Consider the following 25169-nt stretch of genomic DNA (forward strand, 5'->3'; position numbering starts at 1 on the left):
GCTAGTTGAAACTAAGAGTGGTACTAAAAGTTACTAGAATAAAAATATAATTTCATTTTTTAAAAATCATTAAATGACTACTAGTAAAATATTTTAAATAACAGTTTGTGTGAATTATTTAGTATCTTGGCCTCCTTATAAAGGAGGTTATTAAGAAAATAACTCTATAACAAAAGTTTAAGGAAACATTTAACCAAATGAGTTAACATTTATTAAATAAAGCACAGTATTTTTAAAACCTCATGGTATAAAATATTTAATTTTATATAGTCAAAAACATCTTAAAATAACTAGATAATTAATCCCACAGGAAATCATGTATATTAAAAATCATTAAATCTTGATGATATAATTTCACCTAGGGGTCAAAATCAACATATTACTTTGTGCTAAATCATATTCTTCTTGTAGTTCTAGCAAAAACTCAGATCTTACAACTTAAAATCCCTTTGTATGGGAAATCTTTAAACCTAAAAGCAATCAAGTTCTAACATACACTTTCACTAATTCAAGGAGATAAGACAGAAAACATGAACTTTCTTGCAACTGTGATATCCTACATCTTGTATAGTAACACAAAAGTAGCAACAAAGACATTAACAATTGCAGTTCAAGCTGGGAGTGACTGTTCTGTTTCAATTCAATGACACCACTAATGGCTTCTTAGCAGCTCCATGAAATCAACCAGCTGTCAAGTTGATGCATCAGAAGGAACAGTTATGCACTCCCATAAGAAAAAGCAACACATCAGGATGTGTGGCAAAACATCTGCTCCTTTACACCACAGTTCTATAATAAACATGCAAACAAAGAAATGGAAGAAAGGGCAACAGAATTAAAATTCCAAGGTTTCCATTACCATCTTATATGCATTTTAAACGAAAGTCTTATAAAAATAAAAACAAATTTCTGCCAAGTTGAATAATTAATTATTCTAAAATTTTTTTAAAAGCTACATATAATTAAACATCCTGATTCTTCTGGAAAGACAAAAAAAATTCACATTTTAAAAATTAAGAGTGAACTATTTTATCAAGTAAAATCATTATCATGTTAAGTACAAGACTCAAAATTTAATATTAAAATATATCCTTCCTTCATTTAATAAGTACTTAGTAAATGATGCCAAGAGTATTCTAATAAATGCATTTCCAAGAGTGAATATTCTATAAATAATTTTAATTAACATCTGAAAGAGTAAATGTTGCTATTGCTCAGCACCAGTTCAACATACAAGAATAATAAAGATACTATTCCCTGGATTTTAAAGTATGTACCTACTCCTCCTTCTCCCCAAACCATTATATGAATACAACAATATTAAGCTCTTATAAATAACTTCCTGTTTTTAAAGTAATACAACTTCTTTTCCTGAGGGGGGGGAAAAAAAAACTTATCCTAGGCTTAAAATAATTTTGCATTCAACCACTCATCTCAAACACTGGAAATATTTTACCTTTTTTCCTGTCTAAAACACACAAGTGCCTTAATGTTGTCTAAATTATCGATTATGCAGCACTGTGACAATAATATGTAGAGTGTTTACAAGAGGTGTGAGACATCAAATGTACTTAACTACCATTTTCTTAAACTGCTTATCCTCTGTTGCTTGCCATTTATAATCTGCCAAATCTTCTAGTCCTTTGTTGCATGTATAATTTAGAACCATCTGTTCTATGTGCTTTTAACTATTTAAACATTTTTCATCTACCTACATTTCACATAAATGGCTGACGTTCAATTCAGTCAACCTTTCTATATAGCATTTTATATAAAGCGAATTCCTGGATAAATAGCAGATAACACCAAAGAAGGATGTTATAGAAATAAAAACATAGCACATACAGAGTAAGTTTTTATGTGTTAGACTTTTTCAATGCATTCAGAATTGTTTCTATTAGCTTTTTTGAGTTAACTGTAGTCAATGTTTTTCCCCAACCCAGAAGACAAAGAGAATGCAAATTAAATACAGACAGTTTCATGTCCTTGTTAGAAGAGGTGTAAATATGCTGTCTGAAAATGACTACAGGAGACAGAATTCCACTTTTCCATTCAATTTACAGTGCCTCTTATTTATATACTAGTCAGTGTATCATTAAGTTTGGTCATGTGACCAGCTGAACTTTTGTGAGGTGGAAAACTATTTTAGAGAAGCAAATTAAAAGAACACTAGTTTCTATTGTTTATCTGTTCATAATGGCCAACAGAAAGCTTATGGCCAGAGGTTATAAATATCTTTTAAAAACAATTCCACATTTTAAGTACTAGCTACTTTTTGCCAAGCTTTTGAGTTCATAGCTCATACTAAATAAAAGTATCTGGTGTATTCAGGTATTTTCAACAGTTAACCATTTAAATAAACTCGGTTATAGCTTTTCGAAACGTAAATATGTAAAAAATAGAACATTTAATTACAAAACGGGAGCCAGATAATCTAAAATAAATATACATAAACATGAACAAAGCAGATCAAAGAAAAATCCCCAGCGAAGAGTGGAGCAAACAAGCAAGGGAATATGTTGATTAAAAATAATATTTGAAAGCTTTAAAGAAAAAAAACGTAGAAAGAAGCTAGGCGAATACCAAATGCCACAATAAAAGTTTATACCATTTTTTGCACGTAATTTTCCACCTGTTACCAAAACATAAAACGTACAGACTATTAAGGTTCATTTTGAGAGAACACAAAAAAGCAACACAACTTATCGTTAACCTGTAAGTCACAGAATCTTTTTAAACAGAGAAAATAATAAGCAAAAAAATTACTCTTGAGAAAATTTCTCTCTAGAGTTTACATGACGTCACTGGCCCCCTTAACATTCCTTAAACTTTGAGTCTTATGCAGACACACTTTTTGCGTTTCCAGGTCTGCTTTCCCGTCCTCAAAAATAAAAAAGAGAGACTTGGGAATAAAAATTGCCCAAGATGGCGAAACGCTTGTTGTTTAGAGGGCAGGGGGAAAAAAATGGAGGATATTGTAATATACACAAAGGGATAAATTTCAACAACTCGGCCAAGGACTGCAGCTGCTTCTCTCTTTATAAGGAAGCAACACACAAAAGATAAATACAGAGGGCGAGAGAAAAGCAGAGAAAATCTCCAAGCAGCAGGGCCAGCTCTGACTCTTCAAACACTTGCTTTCCAAAATCCCAATCCTGGGGTTCGTGGAACTGCTTTAAGGGAAGGGAAGCCGAGAAACGGAAAAGGTGGGGGGAGGGGGGGAAGCGACAAGGTTAAGGAAGAGGAAAGCAGAAGAGTTGAGAACTGGCGGTTGTTCCCGGGGAAGAACTACTAAGAGATGGGAGACCGATTCACAGACATTACTGTTGGAAAAGCAATGCTCCTCTAACCTTCTGCGTACTGACACAGATCTTCCCAGGTACCCAGATCTTTTCCCCGTCCCACCTGGCCACCCCACCTCAGCTCATTTTCTGTAAACTCTAGCGCTCCAGGCTAAGACAGAGAGCAAGAGGGCCTAATTGGGAAGGGGGGTTGGCAGACGCAGCTAAAGAGTCCGCGAGGGAAGAGGGGGCGGAGGCAAAACAAGGCAACAGCAGGCGGACAGGGAGGGGGGGGGTATTTTGAAACTACCCCGGCGGGGGGGGGGGGGGGCGGGTATTCTGGGGTAGGAACAGCGATCGCAATAGTGCCAGATGTGATTTTTCAAGAAGCAAAACAGTTGGCTGAGACCTGAGCGCTAGAAGCCGAAGAGGAGGAATGAGACTCGAAGCCGGGGCGGCCGGCACAAAGGAGGCGGACTCGCGGCGGCAGCGCCTGCCCGAGCCGGAGAAGGCGCGGCGGCGGCGGCGGCGGCGGCCAGGCTGGGGAGGCACGGCGCGGCCCTACTAGACAGAAGTCCCGCACTGGCAGCTAGGAATAAAGTTTACATTCTCCTGAGATCGCACTCCCCCCACCTCCCACCCAGGACCGCACATCTCCGCGTCCTCCTCCCCCAAACTCCAGTCGGGACCCTGAGAATCACCCCAGCCTTCCAGCCAGCACAACAAAGAGACCCACCGACCAGCGAGGGTAAACAGCGACGGCAGGGCGAGTAAGGCGGGCAGGGTGAGCGCCGCAAGATAAGCAACTCCGGAGTCTCCCCGCTCGCAGGAGCGTAGTTTCTCCTTTTCGGTTTCAGCCGACTGTTACAACATTTGGAATTTTCATCTTCACCCGCCCCCCTCACACCCGAGGATTTTTAACTCACCTTTACTTTCGAACTGAGAGTTGCGGTGGATGGGGTTTTTGCCTCCCCCAGACGGCTGAAGGTTACGATTTTTTGTTTTTGGAAAGCCCACCACCTCCTTATTACTATTTCTGCAAGAAAAGTATAAAGAGAGTTGGAGTGGAGGTGAGATTTGTGATCGGGGAAGCCTTTGACTCCTTCCTTCTCCGTCTTCCGCCTCTCTCTCTCTGATTAGTTCCTATCCAGCAGCAGATTGAAGCAGGAGATGATTCTTCTCAAGGTTTGTTCAGCAGCTTCACTTCTAGGCGAAGGCTTCATGAACCAAGTGACGTCAACCAACAAGGCTTCTCTCTCTCCTCTCTCTCTAACAATGAAAGTTGCTGTTAACAAGGGAAAAAAGAGAGAGAATTGTTTATACCATTTCAGTTCCAAATAAATGACCTATTAGCTCCTAAAGGAGCCAAGGGAGGGGATTGCTTCTTCCTTCCAAGAATACTGTAGCTTTAAGTTTGCACCGTTCATTCCCAGGAAAAAGTTAAGAAACTTAAATGTTTTGTTTTGCTTTTAAAGGAAAAGAGGGCAGGAAACAGGATTGAAAACTTAATTAAAAAAAAAAAAGTTAAACTGGAGAATAGGGAGCATAGGTTAACCACCTTCACCCAAAGTTTTGTGCCCGTAAACTCAGAATTCGGTGGAAGTCTACATGCCAAACTAAATTAATATGCCGAGAATTCGAGGATACTAGGAACTCAAAATTAAAAGCAGGACGCAAGATGGTCCCGGGGTAATACGCTACTACTTCCCTTCCACGGGCAGATTAAACTAGCTGTAATGTTTATGACCTGAGTTAAAATAAAATAAAAAAATTAAATTAACGCCGTTAAAAAGTTTTTAAGTTATATGTAAAAACTAAAAAAAAATCTTGATAGTAGTTTTTTTTCCTCCAATTTCTGAGAAGTAAAAGAACTGTAGGAATTGAACACTTTAAAAAAAAAAAGTTAAGACTGGTAGTTCATTGCTCCATCTTTAAACGTTACACGCGGTATGCTATCTGTCTACCCCTACAACCTCTTCCAACTTTCTCAGTTTTTTACCTTTCCACTTTTTTCCATCCAGTTCTCACCTCCCACAACCAATCAAGTTAAAATAAAGGTAAACTACAACACCCCATTCCCTCCTGCACCCCATTCCCCCAGAATAGCTTCCTAAAAATTATTATTAAAAAAATAAGAAGACTTAACCTTGGGAAATTTTATCACCCAAGAAGGTATGTAATTTTTTAAATAATTTAATTGAGGTAGTGCTTTTTCCCCTCGAACACATTAAATTCTCAAAGTTCATATAATTAAAAATTGCATAATTTAATTTTCATGATGAAGATCAAGTGAAAATTAAAGGAGAATAACTTGACCATATAAATATATTTTATACATATATATGTGGATAAATGTATCTTAAAAGATGCTATTGTTTTATGTTTCCTCCTCAGCCACTGGCTGTGATTTTAATTGTGCTGGAGGATCTTCATTAGTATTAACACATGGGGAGATTTCACAAAGCTGCTTCATTAGGGGGAAAAAAAAGGCTTGGCAGACTAGGTCTTTTTGCATGCACTGAGAATGTCAGCCTTACCTCGGTCATTTGTAACATAATAAGTGCAAGTACAATGATTGCAGTGCAGGAGCACTGGGGGAAGGGCAGAAATACTGCCTGTCTAATAGGGATATCTGAAAAGAAGGCTGCTCATTACATAGTAAAATGTATGCTAAAAATTAGTGAAGATGATGTCTCAGGAGACTGATGCTAAATAAATTAATGTGCTGATATGTTTTTAATTATTATTTTTGTAGTAGTTTATTTCATTCTCAGGATTCACATTGAGCAGCAAAGCTGTGCTAGCACTTATTGATTTTTTTTCCCTGCCACATTCCCGGAATACTGATTTTAATCATTTCACTACACCACACTCAGTAATTTCATTAAAAACTGGAACCTTCCATCCCCAGAAAAGCATTTAATTTCAATGACATACAATTTCTCTCTTAGCAGCAAACTGTCTCTACAGTAAAAGCTGGCCTAAGGTTCAAATGCATAATTTAATCCTGAGTTTTCCATGCTCTGCATTCCTTTGAAGCTATAATTTGAGTAACTACCTAATAACTGTAATAAGGACAATAATTTCCTTATAATATATTATTAACTCATATTTAATTAACTCAGAGGCCAAGCTCTGAACATGTATGACTGGGTCAATAGTTCTGCAATCTCAAAATTTACTAATAATGCTCCAGAAGAAAAATATAGACTACAATGTAAGTATGAACACTAGCATTTAGTTATTCCAACCAAACTAATATGCAAAAAAAGTTAATGCCTTTTTCTATAATGGTGGTCATTACTCAAACAGTATTTTAAAACATTTGGAAGTAAACAATGAAATTCACTGATACTTCCATAGGCAAAGTATTTTAATATTTTAAACAGTACATTATTGATACTTTGCTAATGATTTGAGTTACTACTGAAAATATTTAATTTTGAAAGCATTAAGAAAAAAGGGCTAGATTCAAGTTGTCTTAATTTTCATAAAGCATTCTCTTAAAACATGTTTCTCTTAACAAAGTGGCATATTGAATATATTCTTTACTTAAATATTTTAAACAATATATTATAAAGTATGGTGTGATTTTTGGTTCTAATAATATTGGATTAGGAGATGGTACACTGATTTTCCAAACAATGGGTTTCATAAGGATATGCATTTTACATTGCCTGACTTTTACAGAAGAAACCTATAAGGAAAAAACTGACAGAATAACATTCCTTTATCAATTCAGATTGTGGAAATATGCCCAATAAACAGGAAAAAAAGGTACATATGTAATGAAAGTTATTAACTATTATAGAAAAACTCATATTAAAAGTTCGTATCATTCTTCCTGAGTGATTTTAGAACTGTAATTCAAAAATTTTATCTATATATATGTGTGTGTATTACATATATGTATCTTTTTTCAAGTTCAATCCACATACAACACATTTTCATTTCCTTGATTTTATAATGAAGTAACAAAAAAAGGGGGGAACTTAATGTCTTCAAAAGGTTGGAATAAGATAAAAATGGTGATAATGAAGAATTTGATCTTAATGTCTTTTTAAACACATGTTTAAAGAATATCTTTATTATCATCAAGGGCTCTTGATGGGAAATATTTTTGCGACATTCACAAAGATGAAGTTAGATGGAAATCAATAATAAAGTCATTGGTAAATGAAAAACTCATGTATGTTGGTATCTATAAGATAGATTTCTTTATTTCAATAAAAACTCAATAAAAGCTTTACTTTTTATATTAAAATATATCTTTAATAACCTGAGGTTATTTGGTAATTCAAATATATTAATTATCCAATGTAATCTATACTTTTAAACTAATTTTTAAAAAATAATGGCAAATTATACATTTTAAACTTGCTTACTCCAATTATTTGATACTTTCTTACTAAAGACAATTTGTGCTTAAGTCATATTTTTTAATGACTCCCTCCCTTTCTTCATGCTATCACATTTGATCATTTTAGAGATTACAACAGAGTTGGGGGGGGGAAAGCAGAGAAAATAATTGTTAAAGTTATAAAGTAATTTGGATCCTATACTTAAGTCTTCTACCCAAGATCATCATTTAAATTAGTACCGCATCATGTATGGAACTGCAAAAGAATAATCAAGCAGATCTTTTCCAATTTTACTGATAATTGTAACATTCTATATATGATATACACCAATCCAACAGACTAATTAATTAGGCCATTACTGTGGGCTAAATTATTGCACTTTCTTCTCTAAAACAGCATCTGTTTTTAAAACCAAGATAGAATTTCTTAAACAGGTAGATAAATGATGGATAGATACCTAATTTACTACTATGGGTACTGTACATGGTTCCTTAAAGAGTAAAGAATTGCTATGTACAGAGAACAAAGTCTAGGAACGCTGACTACAAAAAAGCAGAAGTATAAGAGATCTCAATAGTAGAACAAGCTGGCCACTGTCAAGTCTTGTTTCTGTTTCATTCAGTGCAAACTAATGAAGCTTTATTTGTTTCTACTCATTGAACAAACATTGGAGTGCTTGCTATATGTTATGCATCGTGCTAGAGGCTGGAAAAACATGAAAAGCTTACCTTCTGGTTGATGCTGAAAGTGTGAAATTCCTGAGAGATTAGAGACTCATACAAATCACATTGTAAAGATACAAATAATAAAGTTATGTGAGAATAATGAGGATGGGGCTCCAATTCTGACTAGGAGACTAAGAACGGCTTTATCAAAGAGATGCCATTTGAACTGCATCACAAAAACTGAGAGTTCACCAAGCCAAGAAGGGGGAGAGGGGGACATTTAAGTGAAGAAAACCATAATCATAAATACACGGAGCTCTTAGTTCTGGTGTCCATCCACTATGAGAAATGCAGTGTAACAGGAATATGCAGTGTGGGGTTTGGAATGAGAAGGATAAAGGCCAGAAAAGGAGGCTGGGACCAATAACCACACCAAGGTAAGGTGGTTGAATTTATCCTGAGAACCAACAAAGGTTAGCAAAGGAGTGACATGATCAACCTTGTTTTGAGGGAACAATAATTATGAAAACAGTGCTAATGATGGACTGTAGTATGAAGAGATAATCAATCAACTTTGAGCCTGCTGCAACAGTCCATGAGAAATATGGTGAAAGACAGTGGCACTGGAGGTTTGGAGCCAGACGTTTGAGGTAAAAAAATTTGGCTTTGGTGATTAACTGAACACAGAAAGAGCTAAGAGAGAGGAAGAAGTGAAGGACGACTAGAAGGAGTTATACTCAGGAAACTGGGTAAATGGTGAAATCATTAACTAACGTTCAGAATACAACAGGGAAAACAAATCATAAGGAAGTTTGGAAATAGAACTTGAATTTTACACTTTATAGCCCTTTTTTTCTTAAATGCAATTATCATAATCAATTAGAGAGCTTTTTCAAAATGTGCACATGCAGGTCCAATGCTCAGAGATTTGCTAAGTCTGGGGTGGGGGCCAAGTTTTTTGTTTTTAAACTCTACAGGTGTTTCTGATACACAACTCTGATTAAGAACACTGCTATAAGCACAAGTTGATTATAAAGTTCATTTGGAAAATAAGAAAAGGCAAGAAAATTCTGCAAAAGAAGAGCACTGAGGCAGGGGCCAGTCGCATCCGGTATTAAAACATTTTATAAAGCCTTTACAATTTAACAGTTGGCACATGAAGAGAAAAACTAATAGAACACAAAAGAAAATTGAGAAACTGACCCAAGTACATACGAAAATTTATATATAGATAAGGGCTGTATCTCAAAGCAGTGAGGAAGAGGAATACGTTTACATACTTTTTTTAAATAGGCAGTATTGGGATGGCTGGATAATCATAAGAAAAAGGATAAAACTGGATTTGTTCTGTGAATAAGTTCTAAAAGATCAGACATATAAAATATTGAACCATACAAGTACAGGAGAAAACATGGGTAAATTCCTCTGTAATTGGAGAGTAGGGAAAATTTTCCTAGCAATATCAAATACAGATGCAATAAGGTAAAATATTGGTAAATATGACTACATAAAATTAAAACTTTTTGTATGCTAAAAAAATAAGCAAAGTAAAAACAAATGGAAAAAATAGTTGCAATTTACATAAGAGATAATTTAATAACTCTAATATGTATTTTCTAAAAATAGAGAAGAAAAAGACCAACAACCTAATAGCAAGATGAAAAGAGATATGAACAGGCATTTTACAGAAAAAGAAATGCAAATATGCCTTAAATAAAAACATGCTCAACCTTGCTCATAATAAGAGAAATGCAAATTAAGGATCACTGAGATACTATTTTTCACCCATCAGACTGGCAAAACTCCAAGTTTCACAACACAGTCTTTTGGTGGGAGAAAGGACATTCTTACATATTGCTTGTTGGAGTGCAAAATGGACTGTAAAACTTCAACAAGGGAGAATTTGGCAGTATCTAGCAAAGTTACATATATATTTATTTTTGACTAGCAAATCACTGTTTTAAGAACCTGACCAACACTGACAAAAATATGAAAAGAGGTATACAGGAAGCTATTCATTGAATCACATTTGATATAACAAAAGGCTGGAAATAACTCAAATGTACATCATAGGGAATTAACTATGGTACACCCACACAAGTGGAATACTATGCAATTGTAAAAAAGGAATGATAAATGTATGTAGTACGTAGTACTTAGACATAATGTCCAGTATATAGTGTTAATTGAAAAAAGCAAGGTAGAGAAAAGTGTATATGGTATGCCTCTATTCATCTATATATATACCTATTTTTTAAATTAAAGGATAAATCAAAATGTTAAAAAACATGATTACCTATAAGGGGAGGAAGGGAACAGGTTAGTCAAGGAATTGTAGGTACGTTTCTCATAAAACTTCCTTTATAGACATGATTTTGGAACCATGTAAGATAATTTACATAATAATAAAACAAAATTAAATTTTAAAAAGCAATTCCCTAAAAATGAAAGATAAATGAAACAAATGAACTTAATTGTATATGGAGTTTGTATAACCACACAGAGAGGAACTATTCCAAGTAACTTTAAAACAGTAATTTAACAGCATATTCCTTCGTAGGATATAACCAAAGGAAAAGAACTTCAAGCAACAACAAAACAAGAGCTTAAATTGTTATCTATAGCCAAATTTCTGTTGTATTATTGGTGGTGTTGTTTTAATGTTGTAGCATGCATAGTCTGAGAAAAAGCCAATGAATAATTAAGTCGGTATTTTAGGGAAATGAATTTTTGGTGTGGGACAAAAAAAGAAGTGGATATAAAATCAATGAGTTACATTAAAACTCAGTGATCTTGAATTTGAACTATTATAATAAACTCATTACATATTTTATATTCAAAAATACATATTTAGTTCTGTCCACTCTAAATACCTAAAAGAAGTGACCAGTGTAGTACCAACAAGTGTGCATCCATAGTACCCAGATTATGGACTCTAAACACCATTTGCCCCTGAAAAGAATTCATTGACGAAATGGCTGATACCAGGTTTGGGACAGGAAATGTTCCAGATGAGCTTATAACACCCTTATGATACCATTAAGCACAGAAACAATAAAAGATTATTGGAGTTACGTCAAAAGAACTTGAGAGCCAACTTAAAGAGGCCAACTTGAAGTAGACTGCATTAGCCAAAAACAAGACAATGTGAGAATCATTAAGAATAATAGCCACAATGGATTGAAACATAACATGTATATTTAAGTACATGAGTGTATACAGATACTTTAAAAAAAAAAAAAGAAAAATAACAAAAAAAATTGTTCACCTTTGAAAGATGCTAGGGAAGCAACTCATTATTTTGAAAACTGATAAATTAAAAAAAATCAAGAACTTATTTGTATAAGAAATCTGATATTGTATATGTATGTATGTATATATGTGTGTATCTCATAAGATTTCAACATAAGATTTCACCTTTTTAAAAAGAAAAAAGTTGATAATCAAAATCATTGACCAGAACTAAGTTATTCTGATCAGGAATACAATTTACCTGTGAGTTTCACAGCAGACAAAACAAAGAGGGAATATGATACCATTTGCCTTATCTGGTAAGTAAGAAACCTACCAATTCATTAAGAAAAACAAATTCACAAAAAAAACGTTGAAGTAACATAGAAAGTTTTTGAAGTAATTTTACAATAAATGCATCAACATCATTTGCATGGTCTTTCCCATATCAATCCTCCATGAAAGCCAAGGGTATAATGATGAATATAATTAAGTTGATTAAATGACCTCAATTAACAGCTTATTGGTCATGCAGGTCAGCCACATAAGACTGCACAGATCATGCACAGCACCATTACAGGGGCAACAATGTGCAAAACCCGACTTGCATCAGCTTGTTAGAGTCAAAATGTTAAATTTACAGAAATTTTGCAAGACCTGCTAAACATAGTCATTACTAAAAAAATAACTATTAAAAAACTTACGATAAATCATACTAACAAATACTCAAAACTCATCACTTCTTAGTTTATTATATTATCTATGCTCCTGAGTTTATGTCTATTGTAATATGGCAAAAATACTACATAGTGATGTTACTGCCCGTCCCTTCACAACTGTGTGTTCAGTGATGTCACGTTAGTAGCTTGAATTAGGCCATGGTAGGAATGTTTATACCATGGAAATTGACAAATACTACAAATCAGAGCATGACTCAATGTTTTGTTCATAGTCTAGACTTAAGATAATGATGAAAAAATGTTAACAATGCAAATTAAACAACGGTAAAAACAGCACCGAGAAAAAAAAGGAGAAATATTCTTCCGATATTCAAAGAATAGCATCAGTTTTAGCAAAGAAGTCACTCACATCATTGACGAAAGTTCCAACATATGTTTCTGTCATTTCACTTTCACCTTACTCATTTAGTTAAGTAAAAATATCAACCAACATTTATGTCCGAACAACATTCATTCAACAACTGCAACCGTATGTTGGCTACAGATAGGACTACAGACATAAAAGTTTGGCAAAAATTAACTCAAGTCTTCTGTGAGAATCAACTGGCTATTGGGATTTTATAATAAAGAGTATTGTATACTTTATTATTACTTGCAAATCATGTGCTATAGATATATCAGTAAAATGTATAAGCTTATGTATGTATACACAAGCATACATTTTGATTCCTGGAAAGTTTGTTGTTAAACATTTACCAGCATTCCATTGTTGGCGAGAGAGCACAACTGCTAACGCTTAAGGAGTGCACAGTCTACTTGGGAGAAATTCACACCCCAAAGTACCTGATATAATGTGATAAATACTCTAATAGAGACATTCAAAGTAAAATGAGTTGGAACATATTCAGCCATACAAACAAATGAAGTACTGATACATGCTACAACATGGATGAAGTCTGAAAGCATTATGCTAGTGAAAAAGCCAGTAACAAAAGACCAGATACTATGTGATTCCATTTATATGAAAGTCCAGAATAGGGAAATCTATAGAGACAGAAAGAAAATTAGTAGTTGCTTAAGGACTGGGGATGAGGGTGTGGTGGGGGGGGGGTGGTGATAGCTAAAGGGTACAGAGTTTCTTTTTTATTTTTTACTACCGGGGTTATACACACACACACATAAAAGAAAATTTGCCATTTTAGCCTTTTTTAAGTGTACAATTCAGTGACATTAATTATATTCATCATGTGGTACAACCATCACCACTACCCATTTCTAAAAGTTTTTCATCACCCATAAAGAGTTTCTCCTTGAGGTGATAAAAATGTTTTAAAATTGAAAATGCCGTGATGATTGTACATATCCATGAATATACCAAAAACATTGAAAAAAAAGAAAATGAGTGAATTCTGGGTGAAGATGGGGGAAGGAGAATGCATATTCTCAATGTGTGAAAAATTCCATCTCATAGTGATTAAGCCTTCTTTGAATTATAGTTTTCCTGATTTATTATCTTTAGCACTAAAATGCAGAGCAATTTAGCTCTCAAAAATAGTTTCAAACTACTCAAGGTACAGAGACATGCTATTTGACCAAGCCTCTGAAATTATAAAAATGATCTTTTTTAGGATTATGAAGAACTGTTTTTATCTGATGTCTGATTTCAAAAAATTCATATGGCTACTTTCCCCATCAACAGCCAGCATATTTCAGGTTGGAAAATCAGAGTTCTATATTCACTACCCATTTATTTTCACAGCATTCTGAAAAACGTACACTCAAGGGACCAAAACTCAATCATGAACACAATTTTCACTAGTTCCTTTAACAACTGAATCAAGATCAGAATTCACACTGTTTACGGACAAGTGTGGTCTGGAAATAATGCATTGTGAAAATTAATATTCAAGTGCAATCTCTTTAGTGCAATAATGTTCTTCCTTTTCCTATAGCTGCTACTCTGTCAGTATGCCAACTACACTTTTGCCAGAAAACTTTCTGACTCACATAATAATCACTAATCAGAAAATAATCATTATTCAAATAAAAAAATCTCTTCCCCATTAGCATGGATTTTCAGTGATTAAAAAAGAACAAGAAAATCTCCCAACAAAAAAAAGGCCTGGAACACACAGCTTAACTGAGGAATTTTACCAAATATCCAGAGAAGAACTGACACCAATCCTACTCAAACTCTTCCAAAACATAGAAGAGGAAGGAATACTCCCTATATCATTTTATAAAGCCAGCATTACCCTGATTCCAAAGCCAGACTAAGATATTACAAGAAAACTATGGACCAATATCCCTCATGAATATAGATGCAACAATTCTCAACAAAATCCTAGTGAACAGAATCCAGGAATATAATAAAAGAATTATACACCATGATGAGGTGAGATTTATTCCAGGAATGCAAGGATGGTTCAACATTAGAAAATCAATCAATGTAATACACCACTCAACAGAACAAAGAAAATGAACCACAAGATCATCTCAATAGACACAGAAAAGGCATTTGATAAAATCCAACATGCTTTCCTGATAAAAACTCTCAACGAGACAGGAACAGAAGAGAAATTCCTTAACATGATTAAGAGCATCTATGAAAAACCAACTGCCAACATTATACTCAATGGGGAAACATTGAGAGCCTTTCCCTTGAGAACAGGATTGAAACAGGGATAATAACATACTAGAAGTCCTAGCCAAAGCAATAAGGCAAGAAAAAGAAATAAAATTTATCCAAATTGGAAAGGAAGAAGTAAAACTCTCTATTCGCAGATGACATGATCCTATACATAGAAAATCCCAAAGAATCCACATGAAAACTGCTAGAACTAATAGAAGAACCCAGCAAAGTTGCAGGGTACAGATTAACACACAAAAATCAATTGTTTCCACACGCCATCAAGGAGAAATCTGAAAAGGAAATCAAGAAAACAATATCATTTACAATAGCAACTAAAGAAATAAAATACCTAGGAATAAACCCAACCAGGGCTGTAAAAGATTTATACAACAAAAACTATAAAACACTGCTGCAAGAGACTAGAAGAGACCCAAATAAATGGAAAAATAATCTGTGCTCATGGATTGGAAGACTTAATATTGTGAAAATCTTAATACTACCCAAAGTGATCTATAGAATCAATGCAATCCAGATCAAAATTCCAACGGCATTCTTTACAGAAATGGAAAACTAATCCTCAATTGTACATAGAAAGGAAAGAGACCCAGATTAACCAATGCAATTTTAAAGAACAAAGCAGGAGGCCTCAAAATTCCCAATTTCAAAATATGCAATACAACTATAGTAATCAAAGTAGCCTAAAACTGGCTTTATGATGGATACATAGCCCAATGGAATAGAATTGAGAGCCCAGGAATAAATCTATACATCCGTGGGCAAATGATTTTTGACAGGGATGCTAAGTTCATTCAAGGGGAAGGAACAGTCTCCTCCACAAATGGTGCTGGCAACACTGGATTTCCACATGCAGAAAAATTAAGCAGGACCGATACCTCACATTATACAGAAAAACCAACTGAAAATGGCCTAAATGTTGAAGCTAAAACCATAAAGTTCTTGGAGGAAAAGTAAGGGGCAAAATGCTGGGACCTAGTATTTTTGTTTGTTTTGCTTTTTAATTGTATTTTGGATGAAGGATTACAGAGCAAACTAGTTTCTCATTGAACGATTAATACACAAATTCTTTTGTGACACTGGTTGTCAACCTCACGACATGTCAACACTCTCCCCTTCTCGACCTCGGGTTCCCCCTTACCAGCTTTCCTTTCCCCTCCTGCCTTCTTGTCCTTGCCCCTGGGCTGGTGTGCCCATTTGGTCTCATTTTATTTTATGGGCCTGTCTAACCTTTAGCTGAAGGGAGAGTCTCAGGAGTGACTTCAGTATTGAGCTAAAAGGGTATTCGGAGGCCACAGTCTCGGGGTTTCTGCAGTCTCCATCAGACCAGTAAGTCTGGTCTTTTTTTTATTTTTTATTTTTGAAAATTAGAATTTTGTTCTACATTTTTCTCTGGCTCTGTCCAGGACCCTCTATTGTGATTCCTGTAAGAGCAGGCGATGCTGATAGCCGGGCACCATCTAGTTGTACTGGATTCAGTCTGGTAGAGGCTGTGGTACTTGTGGTCCATTAGTCCTTTGGACTAACCTTTCCCTTGGGTCATTGGTTTTCTTCATTATCCCTTGCTCCTGAAGGAGTGAGACCAGTGTAGTATCTTAGATGGCCGCTTACAAGCTTTGAAGACCCCAGACACTACTTACCAAAGTAGAATGCAGAACATTTTCCGTATAAACTATGTTATGCCAACTGAGATGTTCCCTGAGACCATGGTCCCCATAGCTCTCAGCCTAGAATTCAGTCCCTCGGAGAGTTTGTATGTGTCTATGGGGCTTCCGTGACCTCCCCTTGGTTAAGTTACGCAGGCTTTCCCAATATCGTTTACTGTCTTCCCTTTCACCAAAGTTATCTCTTGTCTATTGTCTAGTTAGTATTTTCCATCACCACCCCTCCCCTCCCTAGTAACCATCAAAGATTGTTTCTTTTTGTGTGTAAACCTTTTCATGAGGTTTTATAGTAATGGTCACATACAATATTTGTCTTTTTGTGATTGACTTATTTCACTCAGCATAATGTTCTCCAGCTTCATCCATGTTGGAAGGTAATTCGCAGATTGATGATTGTTCTTTATCGTTGAGTACTATTCCATTGTGTGTATGTACCATAGATTTTTTTATCCATTCATCTGTTAAATGGGCACTTATGTCATTTCCATCTTTTTGCTATTGTGAACAATGCTGCAGTGAACATAGGTGTGCATATGTCTATTCATGTGAAGGCTCTTACTTCACCAGGATATATTCCTAAAAGTGGGATTGCTGGCTCACACAGTATTTCTACTTCTAGCTTTCTAAGGAAGCACCACATCGTTTTCCAAAATGGTTGTACCATTTTGCATTCCCACCCGCAGTGCATAAGAGTTCCAATCTTCTCCCAGACTCTCCAACATCTGTTATTTTCTTTTTTTATTTTTATTCGCGCCGGTAATGTCGGGGTGAGATGGTATCTCATTGTGGTTTTGATTTGCACTTCTCTAATGGCCAGTGATCATAAGCTTTTCCACATATGTCTCTTACCCCCTTGAATGTCTTCTTTGGTGAAATGTCTGATCATATCCTTTGCCCGATATTTAATTGGATTATTTGTCTTTTTGTTGTAGAGGTGTTGGATTTTCCTGTAGATCTTTGAGATTACACCTTTGTCATATTTGTCATAGCCCAAAATTTTTTCCCAGTCTGTAGGTTCTCTTTTTACTCTTTTGGTGGTCTTTTGATGAACATAAGTGTTTACTTTTTAGAAGATCCAGGGTATCTAGCTTATCGTCTGGTGTTTGTGAATTGTTAGTTACAGTTTGTATCCTGTTAATGCCATGTATTAGGACCTCTAGAGCGGACTCCATTTTCTCCTTTATGATCTTTATAGTTTTGGGTTTTATATTTAGGTCTTTGATCCACTTTGAATTAGTTTTTGTGTATGGTGTGAGGTATGGGTCCTGTTTCATATTTTTGCACACATTGGTTAAAAAGACAGTCTTTTCCCCATTTGATGGACTGTGGGCCTTTGTTGAAGATCAGGTGACCGTAGGTGGATGGATTTACATCTGGGTTCTCAATCCTGGTCAATGTGTCTGTCGTTGTACAAGTATCAGGCTATTTTGACTACCATAGCTGTATAGTAGGTTCTGAGGTCAGGTAGTGTAAGTTCTCCAACTATATTCTTCTTCAATAACGCTTTACTTATCTAGGTCCTCTTCCTTTTCCATTTAAAATTAATGATTAGTTTTTCCATCTCTTTAAATAATGCTGTTGATATCTGGAGTGGTATTACATTGTATTTGTAGATTGCTCTCAGTAGAATTCACATATTCACAATGTTAAGTCTACCTATCCATGAGCATGGTATGTTTTTCCATTTATGTAGGTCTCTTTTGGTTTCTTATAGTAGTGTTTTATACTTTTCTTTGTATAGATCTTTTACATCCCTGGTGAGATTTATTCCTATTTCATTTTTTTAGGGGCTATCATAAATGGTATTGTTTTCCTGATTTCCTTTTCGTAGTTTTCTTTGTATGTTTATCTTGTATCCTGCTACGCTGCTGAAAATTCCTATTAATCCCAGTAGTTTTCTCACGGAGTCTTTTGCATTTTCGATGTATAGTATCATCCTCCACGCATCTGTCAGTTTATTGTACTGTGGGGGGTTGCATGTTGCTATGATGCTGGAAGCTATGTCACCAGTATTCAAATACCAGGAGGGTCACTCGTGGCGGACAGGTTTCAGCTGAGCTTCCAGAGTAAGATAGACTAGTAAGAGAATGAAAGGAAAGAACATTGTCTGCCTCTTGGAATTCTACAGACAAGAAACAGGCCAAAGGAGCTACATCTTTGTCCTCCAAGGAAAGGACCATCCCTGGAGCAGCTTGGAGATCAGCAGAGCTGTTGAAAGAACACGGGAAGCAGGGCCTTTTCAGTTTCAAGGGTGGGGCCATGGTCTCCTGGATCTCAAAGGACGGGGCCACTTCCTCCTAGGTTTCAAAGAGTCAGATCTTCACCAACTCAAATCCAAGGTGTGGGGCTGCTGTTAAGGCGGCAGGGGAATGGGGCCACTGCTCAAAGCTGAGGGGGTGGGGCTGCCATGCCAAGGGACAGAAGAATGGGGCTAAGGGGTGGAGTTGCCACTCAGATGGACTAGGAGAATAGGGCTCCATAAAGGTGAGGGAGAAGAGCTGCCATCCCGGAGGGCCTGGAAAGTAGAGCAGAAGCCCAGGGCCCAGCAGCCTCCACCCAGAATCTAGAGGGCATGGCCAACACCCAGAGTCTGGAGGGCACAGCCATTGCCCAGATGTTCCCAAAGAAGAGAGGATTATTTTCAAGACTTGAGAGCTAATGTAAATTTTTCTTCTGGGTTTTGGACCTGCTTGGTGCCTGTTATCCCTTCTTTCCCTCCAATTTCTCTCATTTGTAATGGAAATGTCTACTTTGTGCCTGTTCCACCATTGTTCTTTGGAATTATATAATTTTTACTCTAGATTTCATAGGTTCACAGATGAATAGGAACTTAGCTCCAGGATAGAATATGCCTAAAGTCTCACTCATATTTGATTTAGATAATTCAGAAGATGAGATTTTGGACTTGGAGTTGATTTAAGACTTTTGGGATGATGTGATGGTGTGAATGTGTTTTGCATGTGGCAAGGATATGATTTTGGGGAACCAAAGGGTGGAATGTTATGGATTGAATCATGTCCTCCAAAAATATGTGTTGTAAATCCTAAATTCTATGCTTGTGGTTATAATCCTATTTGGGAATGGACTGTCTTTGTTATATTAATGAGGCAGAATCTTGGGTCAATTTTGTTTAAGATATAAAAGAGATAAAACAAGTGAGCACAGCAGAGATGAAGTAAGACAGATGCCAAGGCACATGGAGATCTCTATGGAACCAGGAAGCAGGAACTGAAGAGACAAGGACCTTCTCCCAGAGCCAACAGACAGAAAGCCTTCCTCTAGAGCCAGAGCTCTGAATTCAGACTTCTAGCCTCCTAAACTGTGAGAAAATAAATTTCTGTTTGTTAAGGCCATCCATTTATGGTATTTCTGTTATAGCAGCACTAGATAAGTAAGACAATGCTTAACCGAAAGCATATTAATAATTTTTAGATGATAATGGTACATAACAAAGAGGATAATCTAGAGGGATTTTTACCTTTAAAACCTAAAACCTTTCAATATACTCTTTAATTATACACAACAGCCACGTACTTTCTTTCGTTCAATGTTTTATTTGTTCCAGGAATACTCACTGGGTACTTACTATGTGCAAGGTACTATTCAAGCTGCTACGGACACAGCATGAAAAAAAAAACAAAACCTGCACTCATAGGGCTTACTTTCTAGAGGGGAGAGACAAGCAACAGACAAAGAACCAAATATATAGTATATATCAGAGTCTGCACATTTTTTCTGTAAAGAACAAAATAGTAAATATTTTAGCCTTTGCAGACCCGGCTGGCATCTCTGCCACAGCTATTCACTTTTCCACTGTAGTGAGAAAGCAGCCATATTCAATATGCAAAAAAGTTGGTGTAGGTGTATTCAAAAAAAAAAAAAATCTACCAAAATAGGAGCTAGGTCAGATTTAGCTCACTGGCCTTAGTCTGCAGACCCATGGTATATATAATTGTGATAAGCATTATGGAGAAAAATAGTGCAGACAAGGAATACAAGAAGTTCTAGGAATAGTTGCAAAGAGTTACTGTTAACATGGTATTTGAGTAAAGACCTAGAAAAAAGTGAAAAAATATGCCATGCAGACATATGGGAAAAATAACTTTCCAAGCAGAGGGAAAAAGACGTATAAAGACATTACAACAGAAGCAGGTTTAGTTTGTTCAAGGTGCAGCAAATAAACTGATGTGGACAAGAAGTGCATTAAGAGATGAAAGATGGTGCCATGTTGTGTAGGGTCTTTCAGGTCATTATAAAAACTATGAATTTTTACCCTGAGTAGAAAACCACTGGATGGTTTTCAGCAGAGAAATGAATGATATGATCTAACTTTGAAAAAGATGTCTCTAGCTCCACTGTCAAGAATAGACTGTAGCAGGACAAGGGTGCAAGCCAGGAGACCACACAGGAAGTTACTTAACAATCCAGAAAAAACGATGATAATAGGTTAAAACTGGATGGCAGTGATCAAAGTCATAGAAAGTGTCAGATTCTGAATATATTTTGAAGGTAGAACTAAAGGATCTGTTGATGGATTGGTTATACGGTGTAAGAGGAAGAGAGAAGTGAATGATGACTCTTAGTCAGGAGTTATCATTTTGTCCTCAGGAACTGGAAGACTAAAGTTAGCATTTATTTACGTAGGCAAGACTGCAAAAGGAGCTGCTTTGGGTGGGCAGGTGGTGAGGGTCTGTTGGAAAGCAATACATTGGTTTAAACATGTTAAACTGAAAATGCCAACTAAACATCTAAGTAGAAGTGTTAAACAGAAAGATGGCTAGGTAAGTCTGGCATTCAGGGAAAAGGTCTAGGCTGCAGATATAAATTGTTTTTTTTTATTAAATTTTATTTATTTTGTTGTTGTTATTGTTGATATACATACACAGCAAAACATACACCAATTTAACAGTTTCTATGTGAACAATTCAGTGACACTGATTACATTCTTCGAGTTGTGGAACCATTCTCATCCTCCTTTTCTGAGTTGTTCCTCCCCCCATTAACATAAACTCATAGCCCTCTGAGTTTCCTAATTAATCTTTCAAGTTGCTGTTGTCGATTTGATCCCATATAGATAGTTCTTAAAAAAATCATGAATGCTTAAGGTAGAACTTTTTTACTATTTAAGCTAAACTACTGTCTAGTTTTAAGAAGACTTCAGGGGATAGTTTTAGTTTAAGGTTTAAAGATTTATCTCAGGGTGATAATTTCAGGGGTTCATCTAGCGTCCATGGCTGCAGAAAGTCTGGAGCCCATGAGAATTTGAAATTCTATTCTGCATTACCCCAATTTTGAGCAGGATTTTTCTATAGAAAATTTGATCAAAATGTTCAGTAGTGGTAGCTGGGCACCATCCAGTTCTTTCGGTCTCATGGTAAAGGAGGCAGTTGTTCATGGAAGCAATTAGCTACACATTCCATTTCCTCCTCCTATTCCTGACTCTCCTTCCTTTTTGCTCCAGGCAGAGACCAACTATTGTGCCTTGGATGGCCTCTTGCCAACTTTTAAGACACCAGGAACTATGCAACAAAATAGGCCAATTAAATGGGTTATCCCATGAAACCATGACCCTAAACCTCTAAACCAAGGAACCAAATCCATGTGGTGTTTGTTTGTACACAGCAACAGCAGCTACTATTTTTTTCCCATTGTTGTAAATATGTCTATCATATAACTATTGCCAGCTGAACTTTTTGCAAGTATACAACTTATGACGGCACTTACAACAATCAGCTGTGCAACTCTATCCTTAATTAACGCAATTTTTCCATCAGCATAAACCGAAACTCAGCACTCCATAAGCAGTAACCCCCTTTCCCCCCTCCCTCCCATCCCTGGTAACCACAAAGAAACTAGTCACTATACATTTGCTTGTTCTTGTCTTTTTATATAAGTGAGGTCATACAATATTTGTCCTTTTGTGATTGACTTATTTCACTCAGAATACTGTCTTCAAGCTCCATCCATATTGTAGCATGTATCAAGACTTTATTTCTTTTATTGGCTAAGTAGTATTCCTTTGTATGTATGTACCATATTTTATTTATCCATTCACCTATTGATGGGCATTTAGGTTTCCACATTTCATAGCGCTGCAATGAACACTGGTGTCCTGGAGATAACAAATTTGAGAGGTATTTGCTTCCTAGTATTTAAAGCTATACAATAGCTGAGATCACCAATGAGTGAGTGTAGAAGTTGGAAATATGAGGAAAAACCAGGCAAGGAAACTGAAAAGGAGCAGTCCCAGTTAGTGAAGTCAGTGAATCACCAAGGGTGTTCTAGAAGTCACTGAAAATTATGTTCAAGAAGGACATAAATAATTGTCTCAATTGCCATTGATAAACTAAGTAAAATGAAGACTGAAAACTGACAACTGGATTTAACATCATGGAGGTCACAGCTGTTTAGTGAAGTGGTTGGAGAGATTTTTTTAAAAATTTATCTTTCAGCTGGTTTTATGAAGTACATATATCTTCATAAAATTTTTTTCTAGAGGTTTGGGAAACATTTTCTGAGCTCTTGAAAATCTGAGAATATTCTTATGTTCCTTTTATACATGAAAGACATTATCAGTTAAACATGTAACTCTTCAATCAATCTACTCCCCTCAAAATTCTATATATATTTCTCCATTGTCTTTTGGAAGTTTACTATTGTAGAGAAAGCTGAGGCCATTCTGATTTATGTTCCCTTAAAGATAACATGATTCTTCTGCTTGAGTGTTTACTCCTTTCATTATAATTTAAAAATGTTGCCAGATGGATTTAAGAGTGGTTTTCTTTTCTGTGATTATTCTTAGATTAGGCTTAATTCTTTAATTTAAAACTCTTAGATTTAAAAAAAATTATGGTTTTGATTTTTGCTCCTTTTCCAACTGGTGTCTTTTTTACTTTACAAACGAAGTGGATATGTTTCAAACGTAATATTATTTGTATATTTTCTTGTTTTTATTCTCTGCTTACAGCGTAAATTCAACATTCCCTACCATACCACTGATTTGTCTGCACAGTAAACTTAAATTCTACCAGTGAATTTTTAATCTCCTTGGAATCTTTCCTTAGCTCCCTCAACTCCCTTTTTATCTAATCTTGCTGTCTCTCCTTTTTATATCCACTAATTTGGGTTTTCTGCTCAAGCTTTATTAAGATCACATTTACTCTCTAATCTTATAGCAGAAATTTTAAATGTCTATAAAGCGTTCTTCTCGCTAATTTCACTGTTATATACGTACCTTGACTTTTGGAGACAATGTTTATTTTCCATTGTTCTGCACCATGTTTTCCATAGTATTTGCAAAGTCTATTGTATGGATTTCCTTTGTGTACATATAAGTGATTTACAACTTCAAGGATTTATAGCTGGAGGGAGGTTGATACATATATATATGTAGCACTGGTGGTACAGTGGTTACAGCATTCGGTTTCTACCCAAAAGGTCAGCAGTTCGAACTCAACAGCCACTCTGCAAAAGAAAGATGTGGCAGTCTACTTCCGTAAAGATTTCAGCCTTGAAAACCCTACGGGGCAGTTCACCGTGCCCTATAGGGTCACTATGAGCCAGCATCAATTTGACAGCAATGGTTTTGGGCCACTGTGATGGTTAAGATTGTGTATCAACTTGGCTGGGCTGTAATTCTCAGTGTTTATATGTGATCACCCCCATAATAGGATTTGCTGTGAGTACTCAATCAGTTGAAAGGGAGTTTCCAAGGGCTGGGCCAAGATGGCGGAATAGTCAGATGTTTCTGGTGGAACCTCTTACAACAAAGACCCGAAAAAACAAGTGAATCAATTATATATGGCAATCTGGGAGCCTTGAACATCAAAGGCAGAGTTGAGGAACCTGACTGAGTGGCAGGGGGAGGGAGCGATGGATTGGAAGCAGCAAGGAGGTGCCAGACATGACCTGGCGAGAGCCTGAGCCCTTCAGGCCTGATCAGCTCAGGGGTGAGTGGTGAGGCAGGCAAGTGGTGGTGCTCAGGAGGCGCATTTTCCACACTGGGAGAGACCCAGTGCCAGAAAGTCTACATGGCCACCCAGAACCAGTGAGAAGCAGCCCTAGATCGGCAAAACATAAGTATCTGTGCATGGCCTACTGCGTGGATCAAAAACACCATCCTTAGGGAAAAACTTCTCTCCCATTTACCTCCCCACTCCCTGCTCTGCACTGGGTCCCAGACCAGCCTCAGCAATTACTGAGTCCCCTGGGCCGGAACTAGGATCTGTCACATGCCCAGAGCCATTCTCCCTGCCTTGGAGAGTGAACAAATTAACAAACAGGGGAAAAAATAAACTGCCGGCTCCCTAAGCCAGCTCCTTTGCCTATGCACAGGCATAAGGGATCCACAGACTTTCAGTGCCTTTCTCCCTGCAGAGACTTGTGTGGGCCCATCTCAACAGCATAGGCCCTCATTACTGCAATATAAGAGGGTATATACTGGAAGTCTACATTCAACTGTTTCAGCTGTGCAGTGGTAGGTTCTTGGCATTTGACACTGCTCTGCCCATTAAGCAGGGTCTTCACCTACCCACATCAAGGTCCTGAGGATGGGAGGCTTCACCCACGCCACCTAGCCACCTGCGACAGGGGTCCATGAATAAGAGGTGCCCTCCAGTCCTTACAGCCAACAGCATTAGG

At 36.5% G+C, this 25169-nt stretch overlaps 1 protein-coding gene across 16 annotated transcripts in view; it reads right to left on the bottom strand.

Annotated features, from left to right (window-relative positions):
* BAZ2B (bromodomain adjacent to zinc finger domain 2B) overlaps positions 1-25169 on the bottom strand; it is a 463486-nt gene that overhangs the window by 346868 nt on the left and 91449 nt on the right. For 13 of the 16 annotated variants that reach the window (XM_023730423.1, XM_023730433.1, XM_023730431.1 and 10 more), the window contains exon 1: positions 4208-5047. The gene's annotated coding sequence lies outside the window, so the exon portion shown is untranslated. Of the gene's footprint in view, positions 1-4207; positions 5049-25169 lie in introns of those variants that run through there. The other 3 variants (XR_002823946.1, XM_023730429.1, XM_023730420.1) reach the window with 2 other exon arrangements.

The sequence above is a fragment of the Trichechus manatus genome, unplaced genomic scaffold, assembly GCF_000243295.1.
Source record: "Trichechus manatus latirostris isolate Lorelei unplaced genomic scaffold, TriManLat1.0 scaffold00036, whole genome shotgun sequence".
Taxonomy (NCBI): Eukaryota; Metazoa; Chordata; class Mammalia; order Sirenia; family Trichechidae; genus Trichechus; species Trichechus manatus.